The sequence below is a fragment of the Haemorhous mexicanus genome, chromosome 2 (assembly GCF_027477595.1).
Source record: "Haemorhous mexicanus isolate bHaeMex1 chromosome 2, bHaeMex1.pri, whole genome shotgun sequence".
Taxonomy (NCBI): Eukaryota; Metazoa; Chordata; class Aves; order Passeriformes; family Fringillidae; genus Haemorhous; species Haemorhous mexicanus.
In genome coordinates, this window is record NC_082342.1 from 116,696,019 (window position 1) to 116,713,364 (window position 17,346).

Below are 17,346 nucleotides of genomic sequence, written 5' to 3' on the forward strand. Positions count from 1 at the left end.
CAGCAAAAAACAGAGCAGCAAGAAGCCAGAATTCCATCAGGATGACTGAAGCATCAGGCTGTGGCCTGTCAAATCCCTTTGAAACCTTCTCTTCTTGCCTTCAAAACAAGCACTTCTGCTGAGTCCCTTCTTATGTTCAGTGCCTTCTCTGTTTTGACCTGTTACTAATGCTTAATGTAATTTCCAATATTCCATTCATGTAAGAGACAAATCCCATTTATCTGGTTATCAGTCATTTTCCTCCACCTAATGGGTACAGTGTAATCATAGATTCAGTGGCTCTTCTCTGTTCTTCAGGAAGTGGAAATTCAGAGCCTTTAGAAACACAACTTCCACCTTGCTGGGCATCCCCCCATATCTTAATGCAAGGCATGAAAGGGTTTTTACAAGGAAGGAGTTAGAGTCATGGCACAGCTGGAGCAGGGCAAAGGTATTTAGCAGAGCTCAAAAGTGTAAAAATCCACTGTTCTGTGCCCTGCTGCTCACCAGAGTAACCCACAGCTCCCTGGGTCCCTCATGGCTCTTTCCCTCTTCCCTCCTGCCCTTGGATGATCCAGAATTTACCATCTTTCTCCTCTTTTTGCTGGAACTATGCCATCTCCCCATCCCTCCCTGTCCTCTTGAAGACTTCCATGACTAATTTGAGACCTTGCAGTTTCCTGCCCTACCTGTAAACTTAAGCTGAGGGTTCCTCTTGCTGCCCAGTGGAGTACAACAGTGAGGAGATGAGCCAAAGTCCAGGCAGAAAATCACCTGTGCAAATCCTTATTTGTGTGCCTGCTGGGGGATGTTAAGCTCTACATCTGTGCTGCAACTTCATTAAAATTAAAATTAAAATACTAGGAGCAGGGGAAAAGTCTCCTGATTTGATCCCTCCTTTTTCCCAGATTTGTTTTGTGATTGTGTAGATTTTCCCAGACTTGCTTTGTGATTGTTTCACCCATCTGCTTCCCCTTTGGTAAGAAGAGACAAATAATTCAGCTGCTGTTTGGTCTGCAACCAGCATGAGCTTGCAGAAATGTGAGCAGCCTCGTTGAGGGAAAGGTTGTGTAAGTGCAAACTTCTGGTTCACAGTAGTCAGCAAGAAATGGTTTATGGCTTTACTTGCCAGGGGCTTTGTAGGAACAAGTTCTGGCCTTGAAAATTCCTGTCTCTGCTCAGAAGAAGAGGAATATTTCTATCACAACAATGATAGACATTCCTGAAAAAATGACAACTTTCACATTTCATCTCAAATATTTATATGTATGTGTGATAATACATCACTTCAGAAGAAAAGGTTGATAAATATGATAAAACCAGCGTATAGCCAGGGCTTAACTTGGCCAATAATGCCTCAGCCAACTGAAGGCACTTCTACCTCCTTTTAACTGAACCTGTGTAAATTATGGAATAGTTCAGCTACACAATAAAGTTATTGAGTTCTCATCATCCATATTATCACTCTGGACCAGGCAATCATCTCTGGTAGCTCTTATGGCTAAACTGAGATCTTTCTCCCTCACATATTATTCCTGTTGTATGGAAGGAAAAAAAATAATAAATCTTTGTGCTTCTCCAATAATTTTTAGAAAGTGAGAACTCCTCTGAACCACAAAAGAGAAAATCATCCTTCCAGCACTCACATTTCTGGAATAATAGCACAGATATTTTACTTCTTGCAACTGTTGTACACCATGTGTTAGCAGACCCACACAAGAGGAAGTTGCTTGTTCAAAATATCAGAGACACAATGTGGGCTTGCTGATACAATGAGAGACATCTTCTGTGTCTGAGGGGTTGGGGTTTTTTTCTTTATTTTTATTTTTTTTAACTGACAAGCGACATTTGGATGCTAAATGGGAGAAGTCTGGTGTAGAATGTTTTCTGCAGCTGAGTTGTTGGTGGCTTTGCTATTGTAGAAATCCCAGGTGGTCTGCAGGAAAATCTGCATGGCAGAGGGTCAGTGACATTAAAAGTCCATGACACAAACATGCTCTGCCTCCCTGCTCTCCATGTGCTACACTGAGCAACAGAATATTCCACATTAATTTGCAAACCAAATCAGTTTTCTCTCACTGGAGACTCACACAGGTGTTGCTCAATATTTTTTAATTAAAAGTCTTTTTCACTTTCTGGGAAGAAAAAACCCAACCAAGCAATGAAAAACCGAACAAGCATCTGGGCAGGATCTTTCATTTCAAGAAAAACTAAAATGTGCCTATTTCTCTTTTCCCCACTGTTTTTTCCACTTCCTAAAAGACATGGGGGTGTGTGTGCATGTTTTATTTGACTTTAAGTAAACCAAACCCACTCAATCTCAGCACCTTTTATCACCCACCAGTGACCTTGTCTGAAACCACTGATTTATACAATTTGGCCATTTCACAGTTTGAACATTGAGACTATCAGAATATTTCTCAGGATGAATCTGTGCAAGCCACACACAATTCTCTGAAGAAAATGAGTACTTGGCTGCTCCAGCTCTCATCACCATAACAGAAAACTTCTGGGTTTCCTCTGTGATCAGTTAAACTGGCACCTCAGAAAAGTCACTATTTTTTGCAAAATTATATTCTCTGTAGAGAAGATAAGGGGCTTTTCTTCAGGTAAAAGAAAATTAAGAGAGACTCATTACATAACCTCTGAGTGTTTTCTCCATTACAGATAATTTTGTCTTTAAAATGCATCAGGAATTAATTAAAGCCTAGAAAATTAACATCTTTGGTATGGGGCAGAGGGACTAGCCTTATCATTTAGATTTTAAAAATCCCCAAAAACCAGAGCAGAGGCAAATCATGTATGGTACTGCTGTATATTATGGAACAACAGAAACATTTCAAGATCCTGCTGCACTGGGTAACACCCAGTGAGAGGGACACCAGGCAGGAACCCTGAGACCCAGCAGGATCAGCCTGATCCAGTCAAAGCAAAACACTGGGACTGCTTTCCTCCCCTCTGGGAAGGGAAAAAGCTGTGTTATCACATTTCCCAACGTGAATGCAAACCATAAAGCCTCATGCTGTAAATGCTCTTAGGGATTGGTGGTGACCCCTGTGGTGTGGCCCCTGTTCTGACACCTATTTATTCTCCAGAGCTGTCTCAAACTGCTGGGGGAAAAAAAAAAAAGTCAAATGTGAAGCAATGGGAAAACATTTCTGCAAAGTTTTTAGACTCTTCAGAGAGGATTCCTGGAGCACAGGCTCTCAAAGCCTGTGGCTCTTGGAAGAAATTCTTCCAGCCTCCAAAACCACTTCTAAAAGCATCCCAGCTCCCCCTTCAACCCAGCCCTGCTGCATTGAACTTCCTCAGGTCCAGTGCACTCTAAGGTCAGATAATTTCTTTTTGTTTGCCTTTGCCTTGAGGTGGGATGTTCAGAGTTTGTGCAACTTCTTCACCCACCTCACCAGCATTTTTTGGAAATAAGCATGCTGATTAACTTCTAACTGGCTTTCATCTGAGAAATTAGAGTCTTCTACTCCCTTTATTCTTCTCTGTATACCTCACTGGTTCTGAGAACAGAAAGCAGAATATTTGTCTCTTTTTGGTGACAAAGTGGCTGCATTCATTTCCATCCTGCCCTCACCATGTGACAGACCCACTTCTTCACTTCACTGATGCCAAAAGTATTTAATATTGGGGTTTCTTCTGGGTTTTGTTTGGTTGGTTTGTTGTTTGTTTGGGGTTTTTTTACTATTTTTATTAATATCCTTTGCAATATCAATCTCAGCTTGGTTCTTGGCCATTTGGCTGTTATCCTCTCCTGCTGACCTGAGCCTTTTCCTAAACTCCTTTCCCCATTTACTCAGATCCAAATTCCCCATGGTCATGAAATAAAAGATGCAAAAACTTTCAAAGCCCACTCTTCAACTGAGCTTTTGATCACACCATGACAGCCAACTTCACAAAGATTTGCCCTTTAAAATCAAAAGCATTGTTGATAAGCCTGTTATTCCTTTCATTTAGTTTGATGAAATCACTTGATCCAAAGTTAATTTCTTGAACTAGTGTATTATAATATTCTTATTTTTCACCAAATCAAAATTTCAATGTATCAACACAATTTGTTCAGTAGCTGTGTGGGAAATAACAGATTGATTTTCAGTTCCCAGAATATCTGGATCCTACAACAATTACCAACATGTACCTTAATCTGTCAGGTTAGCAACAGCTCTCAGTAGTATTAATCCATACAAGCCTAGGGAAACAGTTGGCTTCATCTAGGTCTAAACCTGGGGATATTTATTCCTTGGAACTTCTCCAGCAAGGCCCCAGAATTTATTCTAACACTTCCCTGCATCCTTAAGGTGATATAGCTTAATCTGAAATGGAATTGTTTGCCCCTTTTCTCTACAACTACTTTTAAATGAGAGTTCTCTATGTTTTATGTATTAGGTTTAAGGTCCTCTAGTTCTCTTTCTTATCATATTAATACATTATAATGATCCATAACTTCTCTGAGAGGAAATCATATAAACAACAAAGATCAGTGTGAGTGTGTAATTCACTCACAGAACTATTAGGGGAAAATCTCTTTGTCAGACTTATTTTTCATTCTGGGCATCCCACAGTTTTTACATCTGGATACATTTGAAGTCACAGAGCTCTTAAGAGGCTGCACTGGAATTTGAGAATTCAAACCAAACTTGGTTAAAAGGATAACTTGCAGTGTATCTTGGGAACCCATCTGTTTCTGACTGCTCCTTACTCATCTCATCATGCACACAGCACTCTGTGGGCCCAAGATTTGCCTCAATCAAGAGTGTCAGCATCACTCAATTGCTGAAAATCTGAGTTTGGACCTGGACATGACTTCTAAGTGGCACAAATCTGCCTTTCCTTGAGCTGAACTGAGTCTCCACCCACACAGAGTCGTGCTGATCTGATCAGAGTCCTGAATGAGTAAGGCACTTTTCAGAGTAAAGGGAAATAAGGACAGAGAGGGGATGATTTAGGATAGAAGGGACCTTAAAGTTCATCTCATTCCATCCCCCCTGCCATGGGCAGGAACACCTTCCACTAGACCAGGCTGCTCAAATCTGTTTTGTTCACACAACAATGCTTCATCCCTTCCAGCTATGGAAATCTTCATCTGATTTCAGGAGGCTGAAGTAGCACAAATAACATGTTACTGAACAGAAAAAAAAAAATTCAGCATGAAAAAAGCCCCCAAACTGTCAAAAAAGAAACATTGATTTCAAGACTACACAAGGTAGCATCTAATAACCACAAATGCCATCAGACACTCTGCTTAAACAGGATTTCACATTACTGTTCTTGCTTAATAAGAGTCATAAATCACTGAACCTTAACAGAACAAACAAAAATATCTTCCATTCTGGAGAAAACCTGCAGCAAATATTGTAATGGAAATGCTGTGAGTAGTTGAAATCCTTGCCTTAGAAAAAATGACCTCTCCTCACTGGGCAGAAATCACACTGAAAATATGCAGGAAAATCAGTGGTGACCCTGTGAGCCATGACCTTGTGGTGGTCACAGTGCTCCTCACAACTCAACAGCCCCAGTTAAAGCACCACTGAATTGCAAGAAGAGGAAAAAAAAGAAGAGAGGGGAAAAGAAATGACCTTTGAGGTGCTGCTGGGAATGATGGTGTAAATTTGTTGGGGTGGGGTGCTCTGAGTGCAGGGACAGGAGTGGCTGCTCCCCCTTGTTCAGGGCACAGGGCTGACAAACCACCCACAGCCCTGGGAAGGGGCAGCAGCACTGAGTGATTCAGCTGCCAAGTACAGGCAGAGCAGGGGATGGCTCCTCATCACATCTCTGTCTTTGACTTCACATCCCCTGTGATCCCTCCTCTCTCAGCTGTCTCTGTCAGAACTCTCCCTGTCTTTTTCATTTCTATTCATACAGCAATTGCTTCAAAGCTCTCACCAGCTCTGCCCCTTTTTTCTCTGATTTTTCTGGTTCCCCTGACATCTTTCCTGCAGAGCCATGAGCAGCCCAACATGAACCTCTCAAAGTGATAGCACATTGTGGGTCTGCAGAATGGCAAAACATCCCACTTCACTCCCTCATTTCTTTCCTGCTGCTTTTTAATTATCCATTTACCTTTTTGACAGCTGCTGTGGGTTTAGCTGAAACTTTCTTGAGCACCAAGATGGTTTCCTTCAGTGGCAATTCTTCAGGGCCCACCACTGTGCACGTAGAGTTACGTGCCCTAAATTGAGTCTACTCCTCTGCACTTGATAACACTGCCATCCATTATTTTATTCTCAAGCTATTCAGCACTGTGAGATCTGTCTGTAACTCTTTACAATTAGTTTTCATTTTGATTACTCCAAGTCACTGAAAGTTTTGGGCAAGTTTTGTCACCTCCAATAATTTTTCAGGTCACTTCTGAGTACATGGAGCTGCCACGTGGCCACCACACGTCCCTGAGTGACCCTGGTGGTGACATTGTCCTGTTGTGCAGCTGACAGGTCTTCCTGCCCTTAGTTTCCTGTCTTTAAACTGGTTGCTAGTCCACAAGACAACCTTCATCCTAATGAAAACTTAGTTTATTCAAGGAAGGGACTTCACCAGAAGCTTTGAGGTTTCCAAGTGCATGGAGTTTACTGCACCAACTTTATCTATGTGCATGCTGATCTCAAAAAAACCCCTTAACAACAGATTTATGAGTTGTGGTTTCCAAGCTGTGCTGACTCTTCTCCATTATTTTGTATTTCTCCATATGCCCACTAATTTTAATTTTCATTATTTTTCTCACAAATTTAAAAAGGAAAAAAATCTTCTCTAAAATGAAAATCAAGGTTATGTCTATAAAGTTGTTTGGGTTCTTCTAGGGACCTTTTCAGGAGTGGGCATCACGTGTCCCACTTCCTCTGACCTTGAGGCTAATTTAAGCAAAGCCAATTTCAGCAGTAGGTTATTCACCACAGTTAATAGTTTGGCAATTTCATATCAGAGCTGCTCTGAAGCTCCTGCATGAGTGCCATCTGGTCCTGTTGATCTGTTGTTATCTGTTTTAGTGGTTTGTTTTAAAAAGGCTTTTAATGTCATTTCAGTTTGAGACCTTTCATCAGACTTGCCCAATTAAAGTTTTCAGTGTGGCAACTCCATTGACCTCCTAAATGGGAACAAACACCAGGACAAATAACCCATTTGGCATTCCTGCTATTGCTCTGCCTTCCTTTCACACTTTGATCATTTATCAGCTATACTGAGTTCCTGACTGTGACCTTCTGTTTCTGACATGTTTGAAAATTCTCTTATTATTACTTAAATGCATTTAGTGTGCTGCTAGCAAGAACCTTTTCATTACCCATTGCTTCTTTATGCCTTTACATTTCCTTTCCCAGAACATGTATTCTCTTCTATTTTAGTCATTTGTACCTTCCCCTCTATTTTGTAGAGTAACTCTTTTCCTGTGGTTTCTTTTACTTTGCTTTTAACTTTGAAAGTATTTTTTGGACACAAAGCACATCCCTACTCTGAAGTCCCAGTGTCAGTAAGTGTCTATGGCACCTGCATGCAATTTACTTTTTTTAACTGTGCTGTTGATCTCTAAAATGTTTTCTCATTTCCACATTTTTGTCATTTCTGAAGCTCTGCACTGGGGTCTTTGTGGGATTTTTTGTTTCCTATGGACGTGCTGCATTTTGAGTGTGCTGTGGTTGCCCTGCTCAGATGTTTGGGTGACACCTGCCCACAGCAATTCTCTGCTCATGGCTCAGTCAGAACCAGGGACTGATTTAACTCTGCTGTATTCCCTATTCAGGTGCTGCAAAAAGCACTTTTTTATGGCATCTGCCAATATAATCTCTGCCTCATCCTTTCTCATAACCTTCACCCACTCTGCAGGGCAGCACTGAGACCTCCAATCTCCTTTGTTTTCTGCCATTTCCCACTTTCTCATCACCCTTGCCATTTCTCAGTCAAGGTCACCAGCCTGGTCAGGTGGCTGAGAGCATCCCTCTGTCCTCCCTCTTAGGCACAGTATTTCAAACCACAGGGATTCTTCATTACCTCTGTGCCACAGATGACTTATTTACCTGGTTTGATGCCAAGCCTTTTTTAAACACAGACTAGCACAACATAATCTGCAATTTCTTTATCAGTTTCAGCCTACAACTGCTATCCCATGGCTTAGCTTGTTTTCTAGGTTTCTGGTATGTCAATTGCATCAACAACTTAATTTAAAAGTCTATCCATTTTAATTTTGAGCCTCTAGCCATTTAAATTTTGTACTTCTAGCATTATAGAAAAGCTGGCATTTGTTTGTTCTTGGCTTTGAGAATCAGTATTTGGGTTTTTTAAACTCATGATTGCCCCTTGCTGTGGCTCTGATTAAATTAATCAACTTCAGCCCCATCTTTTTTAGTTGCTGCTGGTTTTTTGGGTTGGTTTTTTTTTTTTTTTTTTTGCAAATAAGGATGTTAATGAGCATTAGATATGGTCAGGAAAGATCTTCAAGTAAACTGAGAGAGCTACAGGATGTTTGGTCATGGATATCTAAAAAAAGCTGGGGAGCATTCTGCCAGTGCCTGGCTCCTGAAGTGTGAGCTGTTACACTTTTGTGCTGTTACTTATTAATTAAGTTACTTATTAATGAAGTAACTTATTAATTAAGTAGCACAGAACTGGGCAAAATCAGTCATGTCAAGAAGCAAACCAAGCAAAGCCAGGATACAGCTCATGCTTTATCCTTAACATGGGCTGCTAATGAAAACCTGCTCGCAAAGTAGAGCTGCACCCCTGAGGTCTGTGCTCCCAGCAACAAAGCCTTGGAAAGCTGGCAGATGCACGACAGGCACATGAGCAGAGCTGGAGAGCTGATGGTTTGACAGGTCATCATGCTAAACAAGAGTCAGAGTGCCTGCTCAGTCAGAAAATCTCTCTGGAGTTGGGTCACTGAAAAATAAAAAGGATTAAACGTCCAGGGAACCCCACTTAACATCAGAGACAGGATCACACAGCACTTGCTATCCTGCCAGAACTCATTGCCCCAAGGTAAAAACATATTATTTACCCTTAGACAATAAACCCTACAGATTTTAACAGATTACTCTCTCTCCAGCAGCAGGAACTTGTTTTGTGCACCATCTGTCGCCTCTCGCCCCTGTGTCAGCCTGCTCACGCCATTGTCACCAATTATTCACCTTCCCTGTCACCACCACTGCAGTGACCCTCCCCCTGACCCAAAGCCCACCACAATGGGGGCTGAATAAACACCAGATTATAATGACAGCCTCCCCCTTCTCCTCCCCCAGCCAAGTTTGCAAACTGTGAAGAATTGAGGTTTTTTTTACGGGTCAGCGCACTGCAGCATGTAACACCCCTTAAATCATGCAGCTCCTTAGCTGGCCTTGACCAAACTCAGCCTGGGATGCAGAAGGCCCTGAGAAACTCAGCAAGAGCTCAGGGTGGTTGAACCACACCAGTGATGTGGTTGTTCTGCTCAGGAGGAGCAGCAGCAGCAGCTCAGAGCTGGCCCTGCTGTGGTCACATCCCACCCAGCTGAGAGCACAACGTCCCTCCAGGCAGGTGCTGCCCCATGGTCACACACAGGATGAGAGAAGGCAACCAAACACATCTGAAAATCATCCCTGAAGTCCAGTTATCTGTTCATTGTCCAGTCCATTTTTGGCTAAAGAGACTTTGCAGAGCACATTTGTGTGTGTTTCTTGGGCTGGGCTCCTTATTGTGAGGAGAGTTATGGAGGAAAAAAACACATGAAGGGATGTGAGTTTATAAACTACTGAGATTAGGTAATGTCTACCAGCAAGTATCATGACTCATAAAATTTCATTAAAAATCTCAGAAGTTGGCAATAAAGCAGTTTTTTATGGAGACAGAGGAGCTGAACCTGCACCTTAACACTTTTTTCACCCTCCAGTAATGAAACGATTCCTCCTTCAGGCCCAGACACTTGTGTGACCTCCACAGCTCTGAAATTACTGACTTTTATAGAGTAAAAAATACAGGGGAGAAAGAGGGAAGAAGGGGGAGAAATAAAGGAGCTGACCTTGTCTCATCCCACCCATCCTAAAAGAGAAATAGCTCTGTGCAGAAAATCCACTCCCTGGAGGATTCCAGCTCAGAGCTCCCACGGATGTGTGTGACCCACAGCCCAGCCATGGCTTTGGGTGTGGAGGGACTTTCTGCCAGCACAGAACAAATCTGCTGAGGGACCTCCTGGAGACCACAACAAGCAGGGCTTGCTCCAGGCTCTAGAGCTGCCCTCTCTCCTGTGGTGAAATTTCAGCCCCAGAGAGGGGCTTGTCCCAGCTCTGGTGCTGAGGGGGTTGGTTAATTGTAGGAAGATGTTTTAACTTTCCTTCCCAAGCCATCATCCTCCCTAGTGCCTTGTAAAGAGACTCCTTCACATCTTCATTTTTATGGCCAGACGTAAGTACAGATAATTTAGAGTCTTCCAGTTATTATTTCCCATTAGTTTTTAATTCAGGAGAGAAAGCTCATACAGTCTGTTAAATGCTTTACTCACTGCCTTGCTGAGACTCTCATCTGATTTACTGATGGCTTGTGAAGACTTTCTCATTGATTTTTCTTTGCCCTTTCACTCTAATACAGGAGCAAAAAGATTAACTGGGATTGGTGGGTGGCAGGATGAATGTGCTGGCAGAGGACAGAGAAGCCAGGCTAGGAGAAGACAAAGCAGTTCTGGGGCCACCAAGGGATGTGTTTGAGGCACCTCAGGGCTCTTATCATGCACTTTTGAGAGTCCATCAATGAGAGGTGGGAGGCACCATGAACACAACAAATCGTGTAAGTAACACAAAGGGAAAGAGAGAAGTCAAACCTTCACTTTACTGAAATGAATGATAAAAGCCTGGAAAAAAATGTTACAACCCTTTGAGGAAATAAAAATCAGAAGGCTGACTAAATAAAAATACACACCAAAATGTATCAATATATTTAAGTCTCATAGCTTTGCATCATAGCTGTGGTTGTGAGGGGAGCATGAACCATTGAAATCACCCCAAGTGACAGAGCACCAACAAAGGAAGAGGCAAGGGAAGGACCCACTTGGGGAACAGAAGACAAACATAAAATAGATACTTCCTCCACCTGGAATAGGCAGCTGATCCATATCAACAAGTCAGGAAATCAGGGAAAAGGGGGAAAAAGAGATTTTTAGATGGGGGTAGAGAAAGGTAAGGAAGTACGCTGCAATTACTGAACTCTCTGACCAAATAATATTGTTTTCCCAGACAAATTAGCATTCTATGCATCACAAGTAGTGCTGAAAAAGAAACCCCAACTCTGACATGCCCTCCACTTCAAGCTCTGGCTATTTATAGCCTCTCCAGTTTCAAGAGTGCACCAACTGCAGCAGTCCTGCCACAGCCTCTGAGTCTCAGCAGAGCTGTGAGGGGAAGCTGGCCAGAACACACAATCCTGCAGCCTTTGCTCTGCCTGCCCCTTAGTGGGGGGCATGTTTCACCCCAAGGCTTTTCTGAGATAAAGGATGCTTTGTCCAAACCCTGCAATGCAAACAGAGACCTGTCCCCTTGGTTTTGGCTCAGACTCTGCTCTCCAGTTCTTGCTCTCCATGCCTGAGCCCATCTGAAGGCTGCCAAGAGCAGCTGATGGGGAGCCAGGCCAAGGCAGCTGCTGCAGAAATCTCCTTTTCCTCCCCTTTTCCCTCCTCACTTCCTTGCACAGCCCTAGAGATGGTGCATGGGGCCAGGGCAGCTGCTGTGGCAGCGCCTGAAGCTTCATTGTTAAAATAAAACTAAGGAGAGCCCTGAGAAAGGAATTCTTTCTTATCCATACCCCAGGCTTTGAGACACAACTGAAAGCAGAACAGAGCTTTGTGAACAAAAGCCTGGGGACAGCTTCATTTTATCATCTTGCTCCTCAGAGAAAAGCAGCAGATCCTGATGAGGGGCAGTAACACTTCCCAAGGAGAAACATAACTTGCTGTTCCTGACTTTTCATCCATAGAACTGACCTCTGTCTCAAAGGCAATGAGCTTGGCTGTAAACTCTGTGATTTAGGGTATATTCACCTTTTTTTTTTTTTGGCAATGTTAATATTTTCTAGGGTGGGAAAAGTGCACACAAACACCCCCAATGTAGACTGTGCAAACCAGTTGTTCAGCAGGACCATGTCCAGCGTGTCTTGGAGGATAAAATACAGCTGTATCTTCACTATCAGGACAACTACTGTTTTTCTCCTACTTTCAGTGTCCAGAGCACCCCCCAAACCTGACTGTGAGCACTGGAATTCATCTTTTTAGAGTCAGTTTTTGGGGCAGCATCCCAGTCTTCACAGCAGGAGGCAGCTTGCCATGGAACCTTAGTAAAGATCACCACAAAATACTCAGCAGCAGTTTCCAGATGTAATATTTGGCAACAGACTTTTTTAGCATTCCAGCTCACTCCAGCCCAGAAAAATCTGACTCCTTTCACCAAATAATTGTTAATCTGAGAGAGCCTCTTATGCTCACTTCATTCAGCATTTTGTGTGCTATTCACTTTAGAAGGACATTTTTCTTCCTTTTGCAGATGGAGAATCCTGTAGCCAAATAGTTCTGGATGTTATCCCAGGCCTTTTCTTCTCCCTTCCTCATTCCCCTTCTTCCCTACATTCCCCAGACTGAAGCAGACTTTGCACAGATTTGGAGGATTTTTAATTTAATAACATGCTTGAAAAATAGGAGTGACTCAGGGGATACAAAACATATGCAAAGATGTGATGATTTCAACTATGAAATTTTGAAATCAATGCCTTCTTATTCCATGCCTGCATTTATTTGGTTAAACAAGTTACCAGTGTTATCTGTATTCCAGCTATTCCTACAGATGCCTTCCCATCTCAATTCCCAAGAAACAGCACAAGCAAGAACATGAATTTTCATTCATTATTGAATGTACCTTTGCCCATCTCAAATTTCCCAAGGTCATTTCCTGAGACATTTCTTTGGAATGTTTATATGCCAGGTGCATTTTAGTACTTAAAAAGAAAAAGAAGTGAGAAACCATTTACCCATCACCTCCACATACCTCACTTAATGCCCTCCTCACTCAATTCTTTGAATATTGTATTGAATATTTTGTATATAATACATTCAATACAATATATTGTATTGAATTCTTTGAACCTTGCTAAAGAGTAGGGATAAACAATTGTTTTGTCCAGTTAACTGAAACTCACAGCTTTTGCTTCAACTTCTTTTTCTCTCTCTCTCTTTTTTTTTTTTTTTTAACAGAAAATTGGCAAACCAACCAAGCTAGGGAAAAAAAAAACAAACAAAAAACCAAAATGAAGGGCAGAGAGCAAGCATCCCAGAGGGATGAAGAGCCAAAATACATTTCACTAGAGCACAAGTGATTCTTAACAATATGTCACTGACATTCTCCAGCTCTTACTGGAGGAATTGACTGTGATCCTCCATGGAATGCAAACACACACATCCAGCATCTGCAGCAGGAATCTTTCTTGGTCAGTCCCTGAGTGCCTGGCTTGCATGCCATGGCCATAATGCTGTCCTGACCTGTGAAAAATCATACAGTGCAGATACTGGAAACCATCCTATCAGCACACAGAGCACACCTCCTCCTCCTCCTCCTGTCCCTCCCTCCCAAAATTCCTCCACAACTGAGGAGGAATTGTGGAGTCTGTTGCAGCCCCAAAACAGCCACCTGCTCACTCTCCTGAGATGGGATGTTGGAACCCTGGTTACTGAGAATTTTGGGCTTTCTGTGCTGCCAGGCACTGACCCCCAAGAGAACACTGCATTTGACCTGAGGCTGTGGAGAAAACTACCAAAATTGAATTATAGAGCTGGGATTGTGGGTGTGGAGTTTAAATAGAAGTATGTAATACCACATGGTAGAAAACTTAAGAGTTTAAGGTTTTAGAATATAGTAATATATAAAGCAAAGTAGAAGTTTTAAGACAAAAACTAGTCCTCCTTCTTCACCTTCTTCTCCATGGGTTTAAGTAATATTGTGTAATTAGATAAAAAAGTCCACGTTGTGAACCATGAGTAGTTAGTTATTAAGTTAAAAGTAAAAATAATTTAAGTGTCATTTCTTAGTTTAACAACTTATCTTTAAAAAGCTTTGTAGAGAGAGAAATATGTCTTCATTTTGTAGTTTGTTACTGAAGTTATATAGAACTCACAGTCTGTGAGACTGTAATATAGAGGAGTACTAATAAACATCTGAGTCCAAACAAGAAACAACTTCTCACACATTAAATCCTGAATTTAGAAAAAAAAAAAAAAAAAAAGAAACAAAAGAATCCACAGGGATGGGGGAGAGAATCAGAAGGGTAGCAGAGAGAAAACTCCTGGGTTGAGATAAAGACAGTGCAACAGGAAAAGCTGCTCAGGAAAACAAAGCAAAGCACAAAATCCATTCCCCACTTGCTGTGGCAGGCAGGAGGTCAGGGCTCCATCACAGTGACACCTAACAGTGACTTGGGAAGACAAATTAAGCACTCCTTCCTCCTTCTCCCCCCATGCTGAGCATGGCCCCATAGGCTGTGGTGTTGGGGAAGGTGAAGCAGGAAAGCCTTGTAAATATGATTGCCTGGCAAAAGATTTTGAGACTATAGAAACTATAAGTGAGATTGAAATGAAAGCAAGCTCTGAGATACCTTAGTTACTGAACACCTGGAAAACAATGGTGTGGCTGGCTGAAGGTAATCCCCTTTGGATGAAACAACACCCTCTGCTTGCAGACAGCTCCAAGGGTCAGAGCAAAACCTGCTAGCTTAGCAGAAGGGGTCCAAAGAGGAGTTTTTAGGGTTTAAAATGTAACACAGTATGGTAATGTAATGATTCTTATAGGCTGTATGTAAATGCTATAGGATGTGTATCTTGTACTAGATTGGCTAGTGAAAATTAGAATATTCAGCACAGAAGAAGATTTATGGTATTGTAACAGGAATCTTACCCTCTCATCCTCTCTCCCCCTCTCCTCTCTCAGGCCTGCTCCGAGCTGTGGCTGGCAGCTCCCAGCAGGGCCCTGCCCCCAGGCCCTTTGCAATAAACCCCAAGTTCCAAGCCCTGGCTGCAGAGATCTCTCATCTCTGTCCATCCTGACTGTCCTACCCCCGATGCTCCTACAGAGTGGGACATCCCTGGGGTCGTGGCTGTGTCCCCTCTCTTCTCCTCGCTGGGCTGAGGGGCACAAAAGGCCTTGGCTCTGTGTGAGAGCTGCTCAGCAGCAGCTGAAACACCCCTGTGCTGTCACCACTGCCTCCAGCACAAACCCAAACCACAGCCCCACACCAGAGAAAATCAACTCTCCCCCAGCCCAAACCAGCACAGCCATAGGAAATACATGGTTCTTCCCATGAGACATCATTTCCCAGGGAACAGGACAAATCCTGCTTCCCTGAGTAAAAGGCATGCATGACCTGACTCCCTGTGCACAGCCACGGGACAGAGGGAAAAGTTCATCCATTTACAGAACCCAGTGTGGGTCCAAGCCTGGAGAAAGGATCTGTGTGGGAAATAACCTGCAGCTATTTTAATACAAGATTGGTTCAACACTTGCTGAGCTCTGTGCTGATGAAAAAACAGCCTTGTTCCTCCTGCCTGCTGCCCACCAAGGAGCACAGCAAGGAAACACAGGATACCAAATGATTGTTTCCTTCACCTCAGGGTTTAATGGCAAAAAAGAGCTGATTTAAATGTATTGTGCAGCCCTCCTCCTGCCTTTTAAATTTCTTCAGGCATATCTATCTGCAGCTACTCCATTGATTTCAGTGCTGGGGAAAGGTGTCAGAGGAATAGCTCTGGAAAATTGGAGAGCAGTGCTTGTGTAGCCTTTCCCTCAGTGCAAGATCAATGAGTACCCCAAAGGATGGATGAGAACCACCAGTGTCAATGAGGGTGACTCACTGCCTCTGCTCACGTGTTCCTTGACTTCCTACCTGAGATAAAAGAGATGGATCTCAGAGAAAGTCTGGCAAACAGGTTATTCTCTCAGGCCTTGCTTGCTGATAGCTGCTGGAGCTTGCTGTTTGCTCCAGGGACTCAGGCCCTGGGTTTGCTTTAAGCAGTCAGGGAACCTTCATGGGTTTTTTCCAAACAGCAGCATAGGAATTTTCTGGAAGTCATTTGAAATGCAAACGGCTTCCATTCACCTTGCTAAATATTTTAGTAATGGAAAGGAGTATCAGAAATTAGCTGCAAATTCTGATAATTTGTAGAATTTTCTCAGTCAATTATACAAAGATTTCTGTACCTGGTCAGTCAGTTTTGATCTTTCATTGTTTAGACAAGCATCCATTGACACAAGTCAGTTTTGTGCAGCTGTGGCCACAGACACTCATGCAGAGTTTCCTGATCAAATCCTCTCCTTGAGAAAACAAGAAAGTGCTGCTATTGAATCAGAAATTAGGAAATGGTCTTGAAATGGTAATTTGATTTTACATTTTGTTTTGACATTATTTTTTTTTTCCTTTAAATGTATTGCAAAAACTTCTCCCAAGATACACATTTTTAATCTTAGGAGAACAGTTACCTTTTGTTCTGGTTATCCCCCAGGAGAGCCAAAGGTGAATTTAGAAGAATAGTATATAACATATATAAAATCAGCTTGAAGTTACTGTACATTTGAAAGATGAGCTCTCCAATGTGCACCACATATGCACACAAGACCAGTTCACTTTTTAAAGAACATGATTTGTTTTGTTTCACTTAGCTAGCTCTCCACCAAAAGAAAAATAATTTTGTACATTGAAATAACTCAACCATAATAAAATACAGCTCAACATTCTGGCCCCACTGAATCCAATGGCAGATTTCCACAGCAGATTATAATAGCACCAACATTTCATTTACAGGTGGGGGAAAAAAAAATCCAGCCAGCCTTTAGCAAGTTAAAAGCACCTCTGTCTTAAGACAGATGCTCTTAGGGACCCAGAACATGGGGGGGGAAAATTAAAAACAAGGGGAAAAAAGGAATACTAGTGCATCAGCTTTGTGCCACCTGGCAAAGTGATGAACAAAGCCTTTTGTGTCTGAGGCTGGGGCTTGAACTGCCATAAACTCTGCTCATTCACATCCACTGGAGATGCTCTGCAGGGGCATTTCCTGGGAAAAGGGGAGGGAGGTGTCCCCTGTGAATGGCCTGATGATGACAGCTCCTTCTCCAGAGGCACCACTTCATTAGGAAGGCAGAATGTGTGAAAATGCAGAAATAAGCAAAGAAAGGTCAAAGGAGTAGGCAGGGGTTGATGAGGAGAGACAAAACCTCTCCGAGGTCTCTAGCCTAGGCAGGCAGAGATGTAAAACCCCTCAGGTGTTTAAAGTCTGGCCTGGGAGGGGAGGGAATTGCCCCTTTTAGTCCAGAGGACAGAAAGATGTTGCTAATCACACCCAGGTGAAATGCAGCGGAGTGCAGTGAAGGCTCCTGGGGAAGT